Source organism: Lineus longissimus, chromosome 8 (genome assembly GCF_910592395.1).
Source record: "Lineus longissimus chromosome 8, tnLinLong1.2, whole genome shotgun sequence".
Taxonomy (NCBI): Eukaryota; Metazoa; Nemertea; class Pilidiophora; order Heteronemertea; family Lineidae; genus Lineus; species Lineus longissimus.
The window spans coordinates 16,837,105-16,860,030 of NC_088315.1; the positions used below are offsets into that span (position 1 = coordinate 16,837,105).

The 22,926-nt window shown below is 41.4% G+C and overlaps 1 protein-coding gene across 2 annotated transcripts in view; it reads left to right on the forward strand.

Moving 5' to 3' along the window:
- Positions 1-267: 267 nt before the first annotated feature.
- Positions 268-22,926, forward strand: part of LOC135492108 (muscle LIM protein Mlp84B-like) — a 202,690-nt gene continuing 180,031 nt past the window's right edge. The window contains exon 1 of one of the 2 annotated variants that reach the window (XM_064778291.1): positions 268-358. The gene's annotated coding sequence lies outside the window, so the exon portion shown is untranslated. Of the gene's footprint in view, positions 359-3,493; positions 3,639-22,926 lie in introns of those variants that run through there. The other variant, XM_064778292.1, reaches the window with a different exon arrangement.

Here is a 22,926-nt window from a genome sequence, read left to right on the forward strand (position 1 = left end):
TACTCAACTTACCTAAGGATAATTTGGTGTTCTGCAACGCTATCTTTTGGTAAATATGGTTTGGTCAAATTCCTGAATTTGACAAAGGACCTTTGGCTAGAACGAGATGAGAGGCTTTCCCAAAGAAGAAGCGCGTACCGAGGAGCGCAACGGTTTATTTCCTTGGTAGCAGATGTCTGATTTAGATTTCAGATGGCGCGACCGTTTCCTCCAAGGGTGCCGCCAGGCAGTGCCAGGAATGTATCCAGTGCAGTCTTTGTCGGCATCCCTAATTGTGCAACAGGACTTATCAGCCACTTGGCAGGCGAATTTTGTGTTTCACTGGCTACCTAAAGGACAGGTTTCTGGCAGCAAAAAGGTAAGTTCGATATATTTTTTGAAGGTTAAGATGTTGCACAGTTAAATGTTCACCCAAACAACCTGCAGAACGCGGGGTAAGGATGACATTATACGCAATCCTGCGTATTCAAGAACAACGCCCTGTGTGTTCTTGGCTAGCTTCTGCCATAAAATACCATAAATACAGGCCACGGAATCTTGGGGCAGTGATGGGTAAAGAATCATTTGTTCGTTTGCCCCAGCAGGTTCAGGTCTATCGGCATCCCCAATTGAAGCTGTTTTGTAATGGTCGATTTCATCAAGAGGTGTGCTCCGATAACCCTTTGATAAAACAGTCGAACTATGGGAAATTAGGCCCTGGTGTGAGTGGACTTTATATGTGGGTAGGCCTGAACTCCTTTATTTGCGAGGTAAGTGCCAAGATATTGTAATGATTTTTAAAAATGTCCCTAAAGGTATGAGTATTTATGGGTTGACATAGAATGGACCGAATATGGCCAAGAATATCGGGAAATCCATCATTTTAGCGGGATTTGGGATATTTTGTTCGGGAGACATAGAAAATTTGCCATCACGATTCGCTGGAGTTGTCTGCCGGGAATCGGGTTGAGTCCTTCTTTATACTCGGACCTTTGGACAGGTACTCCCGCCCAGGCCTTAAAGTGGCAAGTTCTGAGGCGATGCATGATTATTGCCTTTCTTCTGTCTAGGAGTATGGGAGATCATTTAACTTCGGATTGTTCATTATTGTACCTTATCCATAGTTAGGAATTGGAGGATTCCGGGAGTGGTAACATCGGCGCCTGTCACCTTCGACTCGCTTGGACATCATAGGTTTTCTCCGGGTCTCCGGTCCTACATTTCAAATCGTCTAGTATTTTTTGTAGAACGAACGATGTCCTGTCCTAGTTGACGCTCTGTTCTCAACCAAATATTCTTGTCCACTTGTTGCGATCCGCCAATGCCAGTGTTTTTGCTTCTTTATAGAAAATTGAGACTCAAAATGGTAAAATATTATTTCTACCGTTTTGTATTTTATCACGCCGGGGCAAACATGATCCTCCTATAATAAGAATTGCGTATCATTCACCACCAGATATATATACAAGTTTGACGCGAATACGTAAGACTTTACAAGTAAATGTAACAAATAGCTTTTTGCATTACATCACATTATTGACATACATGGCACATCTTAAAGCGTACTTATTACGAACAATACAATGTCTCTACCCCGCCTTAGTCGGTACCAAAGCAATGGATTCATTATCAAGTCGTGACTTTCTGAATAGGACTCCAACTGCAGGCCCTATTGTCTACAACTTCATCGAGTCCAGCTTGCTGATCTGCGCTGGACTTATAAACAGGGAATGAGAAAGTTCATTGTCACCACCCGTGTAAAGGTAAAATGTAGGCCGAACGTTGGTACCCTTTAATCCACGAACCCTTTTGATAAACTGAAGTGCTTTTATACCGAGAACGTTCAGATCAGCACCTGTTGCTACAGTCATGTGGTCGGGTGATTTTAAATTCCAAGATTTGATTCCACTTCTGCCGGGAACCGCTCTGTTCGACTGCGGCAAAATTCTTGACGCAAAAGTAGCAAACTAGGGCGGGAAACCGATGCGCTTTTAATCAAAAGAATGCTCTTTGCGAAATCAGTCCTTGAAGCTGTTCGCGGTTCTTGTGCTCTAAAATCGGTTGCTGTCCGAGACAGCAACGCCGTATCTGTATCCGTACTTCTACATAGCAAGCTCTCCTCATCCAGATATCACCCCGTTTTCTCTGCGTTGCCATGGAAACTGGAACTGGCTCATATAATATTGGCCGTGCTCTCAATTTATCTGATGAATGCTGTTCCTTTAGCTCAATTGGTTGCTTTCTGGAAAAAGAGGCCTGATAGAGCTAAAATGTTGACCAAAACCGAGGTAGAGCCGAGGTTTTGGCCAACATTTTAGCTCCACCCGAGTCTGGACTTACTAGTTGATGCTGTCACTGAATGTCGAGGCCATTCCCTTCAAAAAAATTTTGTTTATGTCTATACATGTTCCACTTCATGTGTTTCTTATTGCTTAATTGGGGCTTCCATTCCTGTAGACAAGAGTCTTAATTAGGACCATGGAGAGGAGGGAGCAGGATGGACTATCTTGTCTCTCCTGTTGTCTCTTTGAGCATTCGGCTCCAGTTGGCTCTGTCATTTCATTAGTCTTGTGGTAGTTTATTGTGCTCAATTTAGGCATTTGGCTAAGGGACATGCAAAAGAGCCTAGTTTTCTTAGAATCGTCGTTGTTGTCGTTTTTTTTGTTTTGATTGTGTTTTCCTTTGTGTGTATTTTGGTAACAATGTTTATTTTGTGATTCTGATATATTTCCATCGGTAAACCGTTTCCTATAGCACTGCGTTTTGCGTTGGTCTGTTGGGCTGACCCCTGGATACCACACTGAAAATTTCATCACAGGATGAGTCATTTCTGTACAAATCAAAAGTTAAAGCTGTAGCAGTCTTTACCTTATTCATATCAATCAATATGTCGCGGATTCGAAGGAATAATAGTATTCTTTTGCTATCATAACACCCAACGAACTGGGATACACTAGTGTTGATAAACACCATGTAGTACAGTGCATGATTTCAAACCAATGCAGCATAAATATCACAGGAATGACATCACAGAAGCATGAAAATTGATCAATCTATAGTAATTCAAAACAAATCCCCAGTGACCACACCCGACGTTGACTCGTTCATGTTCGAGGCATATTTAGTCTCAGTAGACAATCGCTCCCTGCGTCCGCGTACATAGGCGGCCATTACTGAAAATCGACTCCAGTGTATTTGGTATAATCACAGGCACGTACCGATACCATAATTGCCGTAATCGTAGTTCAACTCAGTTGATTTGATTCACATAACCTACAAAACAGTATAAATGGTACTCTTTTATACCCAGGTTGCATATTTGTTTTCTGTATGTTGAGTGGAGGCTGATCGATCGCTTGATGGTTGATTAATTCTGGCATTTTCGCGCGCCTGTGGCCATATGGTATAATGGAGAGTTGTGTTGGCAGAGAGACAATATTCTTCGCTCTGCTTGGAGAATGAGCCATATACACACAGAAGTCATCTTTCAGAGCATATATAAACTTGAGGATACTTCAAACTGTGGTATGTTCATGATATAAGGTAGTGCGTGTGTGATTTATGAGTGGTGCATTAGTTTAGAAAACTGTATTATTGAATGCTCAGTAATATCAACTGGGTATCTATATCGAAATCGGATTTCTCATTTGGACAGTCGCGTAAGTACACATTTCCTGTAGCCTTTTTTTGTTCACTTTGTTAGGATAGGCAAAGGCACATAATGTTGAATTTGAATACTGGTAATTTTATCAGATTTTGATTAGTTTTTCGCTTATCAACATGATTACGAGGTCTTTGACTTCGGGACAAAGACAAGCTCTCGGCAAATTTCTTTTAGAAACCTCGAGCAAAAAACTAACTAAAATGGTGTGTGTTTAACCTTCGGAACACATGAAAGAGGTACTCGAACGAGCCACGCCCTTCAGGAGAATTCAAATACATCAATTTTGCAGGTTTAAAAAAAATAATACCCAAAACTTTCAAAACATCCAATGTTGCTAATACAATAGCACTGCCATTGAGACATCTTTCAGTGAAGGAATCATCCGGTCCAGAGTGCAGTTGCGTTAAGTACATGAAGTCGAGAAATACCAGAGTTGCCGCTATCTGTAGCTCATCTTGACCCTCAATATATTGACATTGCTGAGCTTTCAGACAACGCGCGTAGGGGCGAAGGATACGGAGGCAATACCGCTGGAAGTTTGGTATGTCTGGAGCTCCGCTGCCTCAATACATGAACAATTGATTGAAAGGGTCAAGACAAGCAAGACAGTCTGGTTCGGAAATACTAGTATTCTGCCGATTTTTATATCACTATCATTACGTTTTACAGCCCTCTGAAGATAAAACCATTCGTACTGCTCTAAAACGCCTTTTGGAGTGGTACAAGTTACAAAGACTTTGCCTTCCTCTGATAAGCAAATCAGTTGTGGGATCGTCTAGTCACGAATGAAAATGGTACAATATTTTGCTGCAATGCTTTTGGAAGACAGTTCGCCTATTAATGAATTTTTCGAGCTAAAAAGCTTCTTTTAAATTTAAAATTGACTGAAAAATAACGACTTTATTACTATTTAGTTTGACCAGTGTTGGTCATAGGCCTATCGCGCGCTGTCCATCGTTTGTTCTAACCCGCCCATTTTCCGAGAGCTGATACCCAATTATGCTCGACTATCTGTTCAGGGAAGGCTCACGGAACAATAGGCCCAATCTGTCTAAGGGGCTTGTAAACGTAATGATCGTTACCTGCACTGCTGCAGCTATCTGGTTGTACTGAGACCCGAAATACCGGGTCCAGGCCAAGAAGTGCAATTTGCGTTCAGGGAATGCGATAGAATCCCATTGGATATTCCCGTGGTAATAGGACATGTTACTAAGTTCCGAAAATAAGCATCCACTTGGGGCTTCATTTAGCCAATTGACGGCCACCTGTGATTCACAGAAGAATTTGCGATTTTATTGATCGCCACTTAAGTTCCCCAGTCTGTCATTTGCCTAGATCTTTACTACACAATATATACACGGGCAAAATGTGCTACATGCGTTCATGAAGTGAAGTCGTTGTACTTAAAGGGACAACTTTGGCAGGAGATACATTGGTTTGCAAAAGATGACTTCCAGCAAGACCGTGACATCTCCAAAAACAGGATACATGTAATTGAAAATCGTTAAACTGCAATAGACATTGCACTAACGGGATAAAACCGTAGGCCTGACTGACATTCACAAGCCATATGTCCAAAACTGCCTGGCCACTCTTGTGAAATCGCTTTGCGAAATAAGCATTGAGAGGAAATAATAAGAGATCCCATTGACACGTGGGGCGCATGGGGTGGCAGATTCTCCTGACAGGTAAACTCCCACCCCGGGTTGTCCCTTTAAAAGTCACTTATTTTGCTTTTACAGACTTACCAGTAAGACGTTGGAAAACGTTTCTTAGGCGTTTCCGTACGCACATGTATACCAAAAGTCTCACTTCTGTAACATGCCGATAAACGTAATTTTTTACATCTATCATAGCTTGGAAACTCTCATCGCGAGGCCAAGAAACACTTAAATCCAAAATTAGGAAAGTGCATAATTTCATGTGTTAACCATCGGTTACATGTACGCCACGCCGGCCTTTGACGTAATGGGTCTCCGCTCCGGCACAAATTCCCGACATTTATGCATGCATAATTTTATTGTCGGGGGGTTTAAACCTTTTCTGCTGGAGCCATTTAGTGTGAATTTTTCAGCGATGAATGAATGCTACATAAAATTTAGGATTGGCGCAAAACAGATTCCGTATAGCTTGCATGAGTGTTTTTTTAATTTTTTGCTTGCGTATATTCGAGCATTGTAGCCTAGGCCTGCGAAGTGCATGACGTAACCGACGGGCACAACCTGGTATGATTGTGAGAAGATATCTTGAGAGACATGAGGCCATTGGCCTAGCCACCGAGGGTCTGAAGGGACAAATCCCACTCCCCCAGCGATCCCGCCCAAAAAAACGTGTTTTTGACAGTGATTTTGGACGAAAAAGTGTACCCCCCATTCCGAACCTTAAATGGAACGGGGTACATGAGTTATGCATCCGACTAACGCAGACTCGTGTAAGCATGAGTTTGAAACCATCAATCAAGCGTAGGGCGCCTGCAATCCACACTCGTGCCTGAATACACGAGCCTGACACCATCTACAATCCCCATTTCCGAATCAATGTTCCGTTGTGACTTCACATGGTTCTGGTGTGTTAACAAATTGATTTTATCGACCAGAGATTGGAGGGATAAATCAATGTTGACTCCTCTCTTTTATCAGATATTGTGGAGTAGTTTTTGTTACATTAATATCATGATTTCCATTGATTTCTTGTGTATTGTGAATGGGAAGTTCTAATTTACCGTCGCGTGGTGCGGATCACTATCGTAATGCAACTTCGGAAGCGAGGAGCGCCACTATTGGTGCTGAGACAAACCTGGCTCCTGGGCGAGAAATTTATTGGCGGGGATAATTTGTACTGCGCAAGATGTGGTCATGAATGAGAGAGTGAAGTTCACCGACCTGGTTAGCATCCGTGCTAAGGATGGGGTAGGGTGGGGATGGGGATGGGGTGTGCAATCACTGTCCTATAATTACAGCTTTATTATCTCTTTATTACTGCATTAGGGGCAAGTATCTTCAACTGTCTTATTATCCGGGATCTCAATTCAGGCACAGGTTGTTTTTTTTTTGGGGGGGCAAGGGGGGCAAGGGGGGCAACCTGCTGCTTGATCTCGCTTTCAATTATGGACAACTTGTTTCCCTATCACGTGATTTCTAGGCCACGTGCTAGATGTAAATGAAAACAAACCCTCTCATTGGTCAATTGCTTAGGTAATCATCGAAAATTCTAGTCCGAACCGCACCACGTGACAGTAAATTACAACTTCCCATTGTGAATTGCTCTGCCTCTAACTCTTCTAAATGAATGCATGTACTAGTTTATATATCGGGTGATCTGAAAAAAGAACCGTTTTGAAAGTCCGATAACAAAGTCAGTTTTACATCGATATTTTTTATATTCGGCCCTCATGATCTAGCTTCTGCAAATTTCAATTTGCTTGGCCCTATACCTAAGTCAAGAATGCAAGTCCAAAATTTCGATATCACTTGATATATGAAAATGCCTTATTTTTGAGCAGGTGCCCAATTTACCTTCTTCTTCTGCGTACCGTCCAGGTTGAAATGCTTCTTCTTACTTCGTCTGTGGAAATTTCGTTCCAACTTGCCAATTCACAGATGTTATAACTATGCACACGGACTGGAGTTATTCCATTCAAAAATATGCAGTAATACATATAGGATACATGTACAAACGTGATGCTGGTCAGCAATGCTTTGCCTCTGATTTCATTACTGTCTCTGAGCTCATAAAATATTCATTCGTCCGGCGCAGTGATATCTTGATGAAGTTACTGAGTAGAACAATGTAGGGAACCCATCTGTTGAGCCACAATCTAATCAAACAAATTTGTATGCCAAAAGTCGTTAAGAGCCTCGCGTTCATTAGTAATTCAAGTATAATGACACTCCTTAGAAATCCTAAGGCATTTATTCAAGTTACTGCAAGTTACATGGCCTCTTACATGTGCTGACGCCAATAATCTGAGTATCGCATACGATAATTACTGGTTTTCATGTGTCTGTGGATCATTTCATCGCAATTCATCAATAAGCACTTATGTGAGGAGATAGACTACAGTTGTTTGCAAAAAGATTAGACCCCTTACATATTTTATAGTATTCTGATATGTTGATATCTTCTGTCGTTTTATTTCTGAACTAACGCTATTTGTATGACGGCAAAACTAATGAAATTTTTAACTAATGAAAAAGTGACTTAAAGAGCTGCTGATTTTCAACAAAACACTTAGCACTACTTTTTAAAATTTGTATCATCATTTGAGGACACGTGTGTGTGTGTGGGGGGGGGGGGGGGGTAGCTAGGTAATATTCAGACACAGTATAAAACTGTCAAACTGTCACCTTATTTTCTGAAAAAAGCTTATCGCTAAGTAATAGTCAGACACAGCATCAAACACAGCATCAAACTGTCACTTCATTTTCTGAAAAAAAAGCTGATAGCCAAATAATAAGCAGACACAGCATCGAACTATCACCTTATTTTGTGAAGAAAAACAACTTATACAATATAAGTTTGTTTTATTGAAGATCAGTTTTGATCCTTATTTGTTGTCGCATGATTGCCCCTTGAACACGTTGTTCGTCATGTTCGTCCAGTTCGTATACTTTCTTCCATTGGTCCTCACTCCGCACTAAGTAACATCTGAATTCAACGTATTTTCGCCAGAAATCCTTATCTGGAATCGGCTTCTTAACCAATCACATTCAAAATACCTCGTGGTCAAATGCGCGCTGAAATATAGAAATACACGTAGTTACATTTATTTTGAAAGACTCTGCATTTGATCAGAACCTCAAAAGTACCAATATCTAAAAAACTTAACGAGCCATTTGAAGCAATATTTTTCAAGTACACTCAACAAGACGAGTAGGGGATCGTGTATGATGATAAATAGGCTTTGTTTGAGTAAGGTCTCGTTAGGGAGTTTTTCCCGAATGTACACGATGATGACGTGCCCCGTAACATCTATTTTAAAATGCGTTTCCAATGTGATTGCATGAAGACAACCACTTTGTGTCGTATATCACTGGAAACGCCCGATACCATAGAGTCAGAGAGAGAAATATTCAGAACAATTATGTAGTATTTCCAACACTCGGACATGTGCCGGATTGAATCTAACTGCCCTAGTTAGAAAGCCTGAATCCATTACGAAACCGCTTGTTTGTCCGACATTGCCTGTAATTCAGCGATGGGGAAATAGAGGGCAGCAGCTGCAGTGATGTCATCTTCGCGGAATGCTATTAAAGGGATTGGTTGTGGAATGCACTATCAATGGGGATCATCATTGCAAGAGACCCGGACTCAAAATCACAATGTCGTTGGTTGGACTCTCGAGATAATCAGTAGTGAGTGCTGTTTGCCTTTATGTCCTTTGGTAAGGCATTCGACCCTACTTGTTTCTCTTCCACCCAAGGGCATATCGTCGGCCTGGCAGAAATATCAAAATGTCAATGCCAGTCATCAGCGCTGAGTACATGTAGCTTGGTGATACGTGTATGCTTCCCAGGGAGTAGAGCTCGAATCTCAATATACAGTGCACATGCCAATAGCTGGGGTAAAACAAACTGCAGTTGAGAAGACGAGCGCTGTACACAATTTGAAATATCAGTACGTGTTCAAAATTCAAGATTACGATGTTCTTCAACACTGCCAATATCACAACCCTTCATAGAATCAATGGTCGCATATAGCCTACAAATTCTACCGCGAGCGTCCGTTGCCAGCATCTCGAGAGCTGAAGTCATGAATCAGGAGACCTAAATCAGCGCTATTGATCCATCCAGTGGAGTCTGGCAGGAGGGTTGGGACATAAACATCATTTATGGAAACAAGATGGGTTCCATCATAAAAATGCATAGTGTCATGTGTGATATAGATGTGGTGTACGCTGTGCTGTGACATGAATATCTCAGAAAATGAACTGCAAGGTCAATAAACTATATTGGTACGGTAACATGTTGGCTCAACTACTGGTGCTTTTTGTGCCGACATGTTCTGTCCCTCGAAAGGCCTATTGGAATCCCCGCTGTATTCAATTTATCTAACTCGTGCCCCTTATTTTATCTATTTTTGACTGATTTTAATGCACATGTACCATCTTCAACTCTTCAAGAAACACCAAAAGGCCATGAGAAAGCTACTATATATTGAAGTGGACAACACAAAATGATGCATTGTCAAAAAGTTTGAAACAAGGCCATACAGTCAATATTCAAGACGAGAATCATTCTCCAAAGCAGCGATAATTTTCAAAGCGATAAGCATATTCTCTCTGCAAGTATTGGCTTCCATTTAACATGTATTGCATTTGTAATGTACACAAATGTACACGGCAAGAACACTCGAACAAAATGCTGTAAATGTGGCGATTTACTTAAAGATCTTCGAGTCTGCTGTAATGTAACCCTGTTTAATACTACCATAGTGAATATTTATTCCCATTTTGAGCCGATTAAATCTGTTTAACATTGTTTAAGGGCCAAAACTAACGTCGCTTCAAATCATCGACTGCGCGTAGAAACATGATCACAGTCAACATAGCAATCTTCTTTACGCTATCAAAATAGTGCGCATAAAACCCTCAAAATCACTTTTTTTAGGAAGAATTTGTTTTGACAAAAATTTGTAATGCAATATGACAATCTGTTTTTAAGTTTTGGAATAAAAAAAAGCCACAGAAAGTCTTGTTGTTTCGAGGATGAGCGATTTCCACACATTCAGATTTCAATGGCGGCCAATTTCAGCAATGAGAGTTGGACCACCTCATCAAACTAATATCACTGCGCAAGGAGTATGGACGGTTAATAAGACATTATTTCTGATATTTCAGTATCATTACAACTGGAATTAAATTCATACGCATTTGCAATTTGGTATATCCCTTTTGGTAAATTTTGATTTGATCTGGATATTTTTATCCGCAACGTAACATGTGACGGCATGTATATGTATGGAAAAGATGAGATTTCGCGGTTAGAATATTACACTGTATTGATTATGAACGCTATTGATTTTCATTTTCACGAAACGTGTTATTGTTGATTTAAGCATATAGACATTGGAATCAATGCAATTATAAAAAGGCTTTGTCAAAGGGTTATTTCCAGCAGCGCATATTTAGTGAGAGTGAAAATCCCCACTTGCATTTCGACTCACACACTCCAGCAACTTGACATTTCTTTGTCAACTGTGCCACCACATCCCTCCAAGTATTACGGTCGTGAGTCACCTGTGTCAACACCTCTCGTGCAGGCCAACGCTCTCTGCATCGTGGACTACAACATCACATCCATTCAGCGTGCCCAGCATCGTCCTCTTCGCCGTTATTATCTGTTTGCCACTTCAACACTATTTTGGGAATTCATTCTGGATCCATTCGTCACAAGTGTCAAAACCAACGAAGTCCTTTTCGACAACAACGAGACTGTCGACTGGGGGGTTGACCTGTCCTTGGCTTACTGTATTTAGCGCAATCATTACTCATAGCGAAATGAATGGGGAAAACCCAAAAAGTGGTACATGTATATGTACCTATTTCTATGCCTATTGAAAAACACGATGAAATGCACTTGCATGAAATTGGACAACGGGAACGTCGTCTGCAACTTCCGGTTGGGGAGTGCTCATTAATTGGCTGAATACATTTACCCCACACGATTAACTATGGATAAACGCACGAGGACGGACCTTTAGCTCCGATATTTTCTATCTGTATACAAGCGTTAACGCTTACCAGATAAGAAAAAAAACCCAGAAGTACGGGTACTGTTTGGTCGACGTTTTTGGAGAGGCAGAGTTGGTTTTCGGCGTTGGGTGGATGAGTTCCCGGTATTCCCTTGAAATTGATGAGAAACAGAGTTAAATAAATAAAACTACAGAAAATGCTTTCGATGTATACACCTTTTGATAATAATTTGTGTGTTTGTCAGTTGTAGTTATGATATGTGCTTATTGCAGGGAGTATACGCAGTCTCCAAATAATCACCTCTTTATGGTTGAGTATTTGCTGAGATCTACATTATAGGGCCTAGCTGGGTGCATGGCAACAAGCCAACAATGACATGGAGATTTTCGCGGCGAAAGACTTTCGCAAGAAAAACCTCCTCGCGGAATTCGCAAAAATATTCTTTTTCCGTTTTGCGATAATAAAAGGGCATGATCGAGAGAGCACCCAAGATTTATCTCGCGCGACGAATGACGTCACAACTTCTTTCCTTGCTCTGGCAGTTTCGACGTGGTTCTCTCTTCGTCTTCCCCCCCCCCCCCCAGTTTTGGCGTTTGGATTTTACCCGTTTCAGGTTCTTGTGTCAACAGTCGTGGTGAGTTCATCGTATCTTCAAGTGATGAAAACCTATTGAAGCAAGTTGGATAAAACGTCAAGTATCCTTAAATGACCACTGGCATTATTTAGGGCAATATTACCCAGCGGTCGCCTGCCCAGTCACCTCCTATTCTACATAAGTAGTTTCCATCAACAAATTGCACAAAAAAAGGAAACATTTACAAATCTGACTGAACAGCATTCCGCGAAGATGACGTCACTGCAGCTGCTGCCCTCTATTTCCCCATCGCTGAATTACAGGCAATGTCGGACAAAATGCGGTTTCGTAATGGATTCAGGCTTTCTGACTTGGGCAGTTAGATTCAATCTGGCACATGTCCGAGTGTTGGAAATACTACATAATTGTTCTGAATATTTCTCTCTCTGACTCTATGGTATCATTCATGCTAAAAACAATGCAGGGTCAAAGATAATTTACTTTGGAATAAGCTCAAATGCGTAGAAATAAGTGTCGATGTACGCCTGTCACGTGACTAAAACGTCATCAATATCTTATGCAAATGATCTTGTGAGCTATAGATAGTAACTTCGCGGCATGCTATTATCGCGCTTTTCAAATGTTGACTCCGATTTGACCCGAATTAACTCTCCACGCATCACATCTTTCCACTTGGAACGATGCACTATACATCGATGCACTTGATTGGGAACAACGTTTACGAAGACTTCGCGTCACATCACGTTATACTGATATAAAAATGCACGGTGACGTGATGACGATCAACACCACGTTATGTAAACGTTGTTCCCAATCAAGTGCATGGATTTGACGCCATGGTGCTGATATCGATTTTTCCAACGTCACACTGATGACGCTTCATTACTCCACAACGCCGACGATGAATGGAAAAGACGTTGCGTCGTAAAGCCCGCAGCACACTAGCCGCCAACTTCGGCGACAAGAAGCGTTCAGCTGACGCCTCACGACGCCAAAGTTGGCGGCCAGTGGATCCCGGTCAGAGCACACCTGCCCAGAATCGGCGTCCAGTAGCATCTTTTCCGCCACTTTAGGCTGCCATTTTGAAATCAGGTGACATCAAGACGCAAGCTGATTGGCCATACCATCGCCGCCGACTCCAAGTCAGGCGGCCATCCGTAGCACACCTGGCTTCGTCTTGCGTTCAAACGCGGCGACACGCGTCAAAAATCAAACATGTTAGATATTTGGCGTTTAGTTGCGGCAAGTGGCGTCAAGTCGCGTTCGCCGACGCCGTTCGTAGCAGACTAGGGATTTTTCAGGAGTTCAGGACTCTTGCGGCAAAAAACGCCTGTGAAAGCCGAAGTTGGCGGCTAGTGTGCTGCGGGCTTAACAGCGGGGTGACGTGAAAGCGTATCTCGGCGTGCCTGTACTCACGTGGCGAGAAAGGTCTTTCGCACCCGAACTTGCGCGTACTGAAAAAAGCGAATAACGCGTTTTTCTACTATCTGAGAGCTAAAACGAAATTGGAAAAGCATCAAACACGTTCAGTAAGAATAATTTACTGATGAACCAGAAGAAGAACAAACATACTGCAATAAAAATGCGACAATTACTATGACGATATATCTTTCAGTTAAAGGCCATGACTCCAGGTATTTTGCCATTTCCTGCTGTAAGACGATTTCAAAAGTGCACCTAACAATTTATACAATACAGAAAACCCCATGCAATTTGCTCTATCCATTTTGAGGATATAGCCATTTATGCATGCCATACTTATCGGCGGTGAATATCACTCCTAAAGTCTCTTCCTTTCACCGCCGATAACTCTCGCCAGGTAATCTGTCGGACGCACCATCATAAACGGATGGCCAATCAAATTGCCCGACACAAAGTAAATGAATGACGGCCTACATTGATAGTGCCAACCTCCGGATCAGGTTTCCCTTCTTCTATACATGATGCACTGTGCATTTGGGTCAGGTAAGCATCCCTGGAACCGTACTCATTTGAACGCCTGGTCTTCAATTATAATGGTTTTCAGTGCGTGTCTCGTGCGACAACCACGAGTGAGTGTAATGTTAGTGTTGTCGCGACACAGTTATAACCACATCTACGATAAATTTGTGGGCAACTTTGCAAAAATGGAGTCGACACCCATTAACGACCCTTTAAGAAACTCCCAGCTTGAAAATCACGTGAGGAATTGAAATACTCAACTGTCATGGCGTTGACATTGGCAACAATTTCACTTGAAATAGTATCTGGGGCGAGCTCTGGTTTGTGGTGTTGGCCGTTCGACAGGTTCAACGTTGATGATAATATAGTTGGAGATCGACATTCTTGGAGAGGAGTAACGCGTTTGGTGGTCGGTCCCGGCGCAATACACGATGCCAAAGAGTTAACATGTAAAGGAAAAAAGGGTCAACTGTCAATATACCTACGCATTCCATCCCCTACACTGACCCTTGCATTCCTTGCTTTCTTTCTTTTCAATGATACGCGAATAATCTATTCGATTGTCGAGGTCAGGTTGAGGATAGGGGCCTACATGGTACTTAACATTTGTATGAAGATAACAAAGAAGAAGCGGGGCAGAGTACGGTGTGAATTGACTCTGCACATAGCGAAAGATGCATTTGATTTGAAAGGGCATGAAAATCCTGGCAAAAATATCATGCTACCAAAATGTATCATCAATCAGTGGGTACGGATACACGTTTTCCTAGACCGTTTGGCTATGTCTCTACATTTCAGTTTAGGCAAAACGAAAAAGATCGTTCAAAACATGAGACTGACATATGCACAAGACCCGGACCTCAATTTTCGCTTCGGAAGCAAACAGCCACTCTGCCATGTGATTGGAACTTATTACGTAACCAAGCTCTTGTTATCGAATAAGAAACTCACTGCAGCCAATATTGCATCCTACTGGCAGTGGATATCAGGTTGGTTTGAGCAATATAGGAGACAAGGATCAGTTATTCCTCCTTGCATATCCCGCTACACACGTGGAGTGCCGTGGTATTATTCCAGCCAAAGCTGACATGCATGCATAGAAAAGGACCGCCTTTTTTAAGCGCCCGGCCGCGCAGCGCAATGATCAAATTTAGATCGACCATCGGCCATTATTTCAAACGCTATCAGATATGATGGACTAAGGGCAGTCCACTGCGGGGCTACTGTATTTACCATCAGCAAAGACGGATTAGTTTTAAAAAAACTTCAATTGAAATGCCATGTTGCATTGTATGTGCAGCTGTTTTTACAACTGAGCCCAATTTTGAGGCGATGGTCCTGTTGTGTTCTTTTATCCCCCTATGTGCCGATAGTATAATACACACACATATGAATTAGTAATGAGTGATGCCATGGTAGAGCTTAGGCCAATGCAGTGGGTGGGTAGTAATATGGAAATTAGCAATTATAGCTCACAGTGTCTAAAAATAGAATCTACTTTGATGAGCTACCTTTTGTACTTCTCAACAGTAAGGTTACAAGTAATACATGTGAAAACTTTGTAGTGTGTGGATGTAGTATTCGGTGGAGAAGAGACCCCTTTGATGCAGGTGTGTCAGTTTATAACTGATCATGACCGTGATCTATCTGTCATCCCGTATTCATTTCAGGCCAGGTAACCTTTGAAATGTGATGATGGTTGGAACAGTGACAGAACATTCCTTTCTATTGTATTGTTAGAACTGTCCAAAGTCTATCGAAACCACCTAAAATGTGAAATAAAATAAAGAATGCTACTTGCTATCTTATCAAAGATATACCTGGTGTCAGTAACGAATATTGAATAAATGAAACAGTCTTTCAGGTTGACAAATCTTCCTAATTGTGAGAAACAAAAGAATATTTTGGTGCAAGGAATAAGCCAACCTATTCGCTTTTCTCTGCATAAAACCTTATTAATGCGTGAATAAGGGTGATTGCTAAGACAAGCTGACTTAACAGCCAGCACGGCCACGAACAGCGAATGGCTTGGTGAAATGACAAATTATTCATATTACATGATTTTTCCCTTCATCGATGGTTGACAAAGCTTTATGCCCCATGTATAGCTAATTAGGGCTGAAAGGGTGGATGTCGTAACAGCCAGCACGGCCACGAACAGCAAAGAGCTTGGTGAAATGACAAATTATTCATATTACATGATTTTTCCCTTCATCGATGAATTACAAAGCTTTATGCCCCTTGTATAGCTAATTAGGGCTGAAAGGGTGCATGTCGTCCTTGGTGCCGACAAATGGTACCCAGGTTCGAGAGCGACAGGACAATAAGCACCCTGGGTGCCATTACACTAGACAAACAGCACCGAGCCCTCATTTGGCTGAAGTGCAAGCGTAGAAGTTATTGCGCCTAATCGGAGCGTTGCTTTCACTCGAGTCGGAGAATTTCAACAACGTTGTAACAGCGAGACCCAAACTCGTATTTTCATTGGCTGTCTCCTTCGGGGTGCGTACTGCAACCCCGATTCGAAACCCCAATTTTAAGATTTCTGAGTGCGATTTCCGTTCATGCAATTCCTTAGAAGCACGGTACTGGATCGAGGTTGACAGTTATATTTGGTGACTTAAAGGTGACTGACGTGCATCTCTGTATTTCAACAAATGATGGCTAATGTCTCAGGGGTTTGTAAGAAGCGTCGGAGAAGCGAATATTACACCTGTTTACCTTAAGATGGCACGAAATACGCAATTGTGTCAATCTAGTACATGTACATGTTGGGTGCCACCTCTGCGGTATAAGGTGATTTTACACTCTAATCACTTGGGGTCAGATGCATGAGTTTTATGATAGCAGATATTGCACATGAGGTAGGCTTTGATATTGATAAGAGCTAAAATTGTACATATCAATGTGATGCATGTCCAAAATGACAATCAGCAGTGGAAGTGAGTTAGCTTTCTTTCTTTTTTGACACAAAATATCTTTTTTCAGGGCGAATATTCATGCGAATAAGAGTCCCATTGCCTCTGTCCTCACGCGCACCGACTAGACATATCCCGAGTGCCTCTGCTTGCGCCGTTTGCTGCATCCTAACTAGGCCATGCAGATCATTCATTTCGGTTAAGAAACTAAATAGCCACTACTGCCAATTGATAAAATTCAATCTGGATCAGATCCAAACAGCAAGGTACAATTCACAATCAAAAGAAGCGGTTTATTTCATTAAAACTTTCAAATCGCTTGACATCTAGCTCAGCCTTTGTCATCCCCTCAGATAGTATTCCCCATGTTGATAATTGCACCAGAATTTAGTTTTATTATTCTATGCATTATCGAGTCAAGAGTTAACAGGACGGGAAGCATTTGACATAATGTGTGAGGAAGGAATGACCGTGATTTTTAAGTATGATGATCAAGAAGATAGCGATTTGGAAATGCGAAAAGACTTAGGTCGATGTTGTTATATGAAAACAAATGTGTTTGTTTCGTTGAACCTGTCTGCAACCACTGTGCACATCGTTTTCGAGGACAACTCCTTGCAAAACAAACTTGTTTGGCAATGTGGACTCAACGGTAATAATGTCATGCTTGCGTCCCCAGGTATGTTACCAGGACCACTCATTCATGCAGACATAGACTTTTTTTCGCCAATGATATAGATTTATATATCGTTCATTCATCTATGAAAAAAGACATCCAACGTGAAAGAAAGTACGTATGTAAAAAATGTACAGAGAAATTTCACACCATGACGGATGTCGTAATGTCGAAAGCTGGTGTGTCGTAGCCGGCGGACACCACCTGTGTTCAAAACCGGCTTTTCAGTTTGCCCTTTCTTCATCATAACCAGATGTAAATTCGTCTCTCCATTGCAAATTTGTTCAATTTTACGGTTATATATTGGATGATTTCAACGCCTATCATAGAACTTTGTACTATGTACTTTGTACACTGTATATTGCAAATGTCGACGAATCTGCTGTCAGTCAAAATGATGAAAGTCAACCAAGCCAGTCAATGCAGCCATGGAAGATGAACTTATCGGTAATTTGGGAATTGGAACCAAGTGCTCACCAAACGAATTTTATTTACTCAGAAAAGTGCATTTTCCCTGCATGCGGCTGCGAAGTCAACCAGTTGAGTTAAATTCTAACATTTGAGTAACACATGGCACACGGGTCCGAGAAGCTTATGATCCTGCACACCTGTTGGCGAGTATTGTGCATTGGTAATTGCCATGGTAAATCGCAAGGGGGTTTTGACAGGAGACCAGGCTCCAACTTGCGCAGGTTGCTTCGCTGATCATGTGCTTTTCGATTCGCAGCAGTAATGGTGGCCTCCAGGTAACTTTTAATGCAGAGACAAGACCACTAATGAATATTCATAGTTTGGAGGGTCGAGGCCTATCAATTAGACGAGTGCATGTTTTTAACTCTCAAGTACATATTTGGAGAGGTATTGAAAAATTTTTGTTGTGGCAAGTCTACAGATATAAAGAAAGTATTTGATGAAAAAATTTATTTTGAATTTTGCTAATTGGGTAATAGGGGGCGTGTTTTGGGTTTTTTCTGCCAGTTGGCTGAAAAGAGTGGAAATATCAAAGTCTGTCTAATTTGTCGAATATCAATAAATTTCCGTGGTCAACTACCAGTTTATTTTTCACCATTTACTTGCCCGACTGTCCGGAATAACATAATCTAAATTTCAGATTCTCAACCCCACGCAGTATTTGATGCGTCGCGGTCAAACATTGACAATTTAACTGCTAAAAGGCTTAAAAAATCAATTGTGGTCTTGTCTCCATTCACACTACATTTTGGGTCAATTTAGTGAAAAATTTGAATATGCTCAAATCACTCTAATTCATTTAGAATATTGTATTGCTGATGATTTAAGGTCAAAACAAGCCAAAATAATGTGAAAAAAACTTAATTTGACCCCAATATGAGCCAACCTAACCCCGGTCTAAGTTCGGTTTCATTTTTACAAGTCTTGTTGTGTTGCCATTCATTTTGTAATTTCTTTGAAACTACTTAGGCCTTGATTCTGAAAGTTGTGCCCTAAGCAGCAAAGATATTCCTAAATCAGATCCTAAACTTTCAGCTCCATAGCTTGCTTATTCTGGCCAGGGCTGGTCTTTGAATTTGGGTTGTTGGCTGCAAAATCATGACTTTTTGTCGATTTTGTCCTCTTTCGTCGCTTTTGGCACAGTTGTACCACTCTTGGAAATGTCTCTCATTTCTCCAAAAATGTCCAGATATGACTTTCCTTTGTTGGAGAATTGTGGGATGTCATATACATTAGTTTGAAAAAATTCTCAAAATGTTAACCCCTGAAATGTACCTTCATTGAGACAAGACCACTAATGAATATTCATAGGTTGGAGGGTCGAGGCCTATCAATTAGACGAGTGCATGTTTTTAACTCTCACGTACATATTTGGAGAGGTATTGAAAAAATATTTGTTGTGGCAAGTCTACAGATATAAAGAAATTATTTGATGAAAAAATTAATTTCGAATTTTGCTAATTGGGTAATAGGGGGCGTGTTTTGAATTTTTCTGCCAGTTGGCTGAAAAGAGTGGAAATATCAAAGTCTGTCTAATTTGTCGATTATCAAAAAAGTTCCGTGGTCAACTACCAGTTTATTTTTCACCATTTACTTGCCCGACTGTCCGGAATAACATAATCTAAATTTCAGATTCACAACCCCACGCAGTATTTGATGCGTCGCGGTCAAACATTGACAATTTAACTGCTAAAAGGCTTAAAAAATCAATTGTGGTCTTGTCTCTGCACACTGTACGTTTCGGTGTTAGCAACTCTCAGTCAGTAACGCCAGATTAACACAGTGTTAATCCGGTATTAGCTCGGTGTTTACCAAGACCATGTTTTTTTTCTGGCAGCAGTTCACATTAAAACTGTACTGGTGTTAACACTGACACCAGTGTTAACTCAGATATTTGACCTCACCAACTGTATTGATCATGTTGATTACGAACACTACGAAATTAAATTTGCACGAAACATGTTATTGTTTCACTATTTTGAATAAAACGTCGATATAAGCCTATAGACATTGGAATCAATGAAATTATAATAAGGCTTTATCAAAGGGTAATTTCCAGCAGGGCATATTTAGTGAGAGTGGAAATCCCCACTGGCATTACGACTCACACATTCGAGCAACTCGACATTTCTATATCATATAAACTGTGCCACCACATCCCTCCAAGCATTACGGTCGTGAGACATCTGTGTCGACACCTCTCGTGCAGGCCAACGCTCTCTGCATCGCGGGCTACAACGTCATATCCATTCGTCGTGCCCAGCATAATTCCCTTCGCCGTTATTATCTGTTTCCCAATTCAACACTATTTTGGGAAGTCATTCTGGACACATTCGACACAAGTGTCGAAACCAACGAAGTCCTTTTCGACAACAGCGAAACTGTCGACTGGGGGATTGACCTGTCCTTGGCTTACGGTATTTAGCTCAATCATTACTCATAGCGAAATGAATGGGGAAAACCCAAAAAGTGGTACATGTATATGTACCTGCGATTTATTTTAGTTTATGAAATACAAAACAATCACAAAAGCTTACTTTTGCTTTCATCGAAGAGCAATAATTAGATACATGCAAATGGCCGCCCGTCATGAATATAAGTTTATTTTTAAACGACAACAACACATTTCCATTGCATTCATGATGACGTCATCCTCCACAAAAGGTTGATTCTGGAACTACTGGCAAATTGCAATCAATAACGTCAGCTGGGACGAGATTGGCAGTTGGGAGGGTATAAATCGTGGAAGGAACGCGCCCGATTTCACGCGGAACTTGCACAGTGATTCCACGGTTTAGTACTAACTATTCCAAGGTTTATCACTGGTTACATGGTTTCACTGATTCCAAGCTTTATCTACTACCTTTCCCAATTTCGTTTCAGCTCTCAGATAGTAGAAAAACGCGTTATTCGCTTTTTTCAGTACGCAAGTTCGGGTGCGAAAGACCTTTCTCGACAAGTGAGTGCAGGCACGCCGAGATACGCGTTCACGTCACCCCGCTATTACGACGCAACGTCATTTCCATTTATCGTCGCAGTTGCGGGGTAATGAAGCATCGTCAGCGTGACGTTGGAAAAATCGATATCAGCACCATGACGTCAAGGGGTAGGTCTTAGCTCCAGGAAACGCTTTACTAGTGACTCGTTCCAAGTGGAAAGAGGTGATGCGTGGAGAGTTAACTCGGGTCAAATCGGTGTCAACATTGGAAAAGCGAGATAATTCCGTCGGATTTGGATTTTTTCCTTTTTTTGTACAATTTGTTGATGGAAACTACTTATGTAGAATAGGAGGTGACTGGGCAGACGACCGCTGGGTAATATTGCCCTAAATAATGCCAGTAGTCATTTAAGGATACTTGACGTTTTATCCAACTTGCTTCAATAGGTTTTCATCACTTGAAGATACGATGAACTCACCACGACTGTTGACACAAGAACCTGAAACAGGTAAAATCCAAACGCAAAAACTGGGGGAGGGGGGAAACAAAGACGAAGAGAGAACCACGTCGAAGCTACCAGAGCAAGGAAAGAAGTTGTGACATCATTCGTCGCGCGAGATAAATCTTGGGTGCTCTCTCTATCATGCCCTTACTTGTATCGCTTTTATTACCGCAAAACGGAAAAAGAATAATTCGCGAATTCCGCTAGGAGGTTTTTCTTGCGAAAGTCTTTTGCCGCGAAAATCTCTTGCTGAAAAGCAAATTTTCCATGTCATTGTTGGCTTGTTGCCATGCACCCAGCTAGGCCCTATAATGTAGATCTCAGCAAATACTCAACCATAAAGATGTGATTATTTGGAGACTGCGTATACTCCCTGCAATTAGCACGTATCATAATTACAACTGACAAACACACAAATTATTATCAAAAGGTGTATACTTTGAAAGCATTTTCTGTGGTTTTATATTTACTTTCTGTTTTTCATCAATTTCAAGGGAATACCGGGAACTCATCCATCCAACGCCGAAAACCAACTCTGCCTCTCCAAAAACGTCGACCAAACAGTACCCGTACTTCTGTTGTTTTTTTCTTATCGGGTAAGTGTTAACTCTAGTATACAAATAGAAAATATCGGAGCTAAAGGTCCGTTCTCGTGCGTTTATCCATAGTTAATCGTGTGGGGTAAATGTATTCAGCCAATTAATGAGCACTCCCTAAGCGGAAGTTGCAGACCACGTTCCCGTTGTCCAATTTCATGCAAGTGCATTTCATCGTGTTTTTCAATAGGCATAGAAATAGGTACATAGCGATTTATTTTTTCACACCAGGTGCGGCCATTTTGTTTTCCATATATATGGCATAATTTATGCAGCATCGTCATTGCATGTAGAATGTACGTTTTTCGAGAAAAAAATTGGGATCCTTGCGAGAGCTAAGCGAACTAATTATCGCGCGCTAAAACAAAAAGTAGGTCATTCAGTGTGGTGACCGGCGTGCGAACTCAATGGGGATTTCCAAAACCAAAAACGTCAATTCATTCGTATCAATAAATGAATAAATTATGACGCATTTGCCATATATGGAAAACAAAATTGCCGCACCTGGTGTGAAAAAATAAATCGCAGGTACATATACATGTACCACTTTTTGGGTTTTCCCCATTCATTTCGCTATGAGTAATGATTGAGCTAAATACCGTAAGCCAAGGACAGGTCAATCCCCCAGTCGACAGTTTCGCTGTTGTCGAAAAGGACTTCGTTGGTTTCGACACTTGTGTCGAATGTGTCCAGAATGACTTCCCAAAATAGTGTTGAATTGGGAAACAGATAATAACGGCGAAGGGAATTATGCTGGGCACGACGAATGGATATGACGTTGTAGCCCGCGATGCAGAGAGCGTTGGCCTGCACGAGAGGTGTCGACACAGATGTCTCACGACCGTAATGCTTGGAGGGATGTGGTGGCACAGTTTATATGATATAGAAATGTCGAGTTGCTCGAATGTGTGAGTCGTAATGCCAGTGGGGATTTCCACTCTCACTAAATATG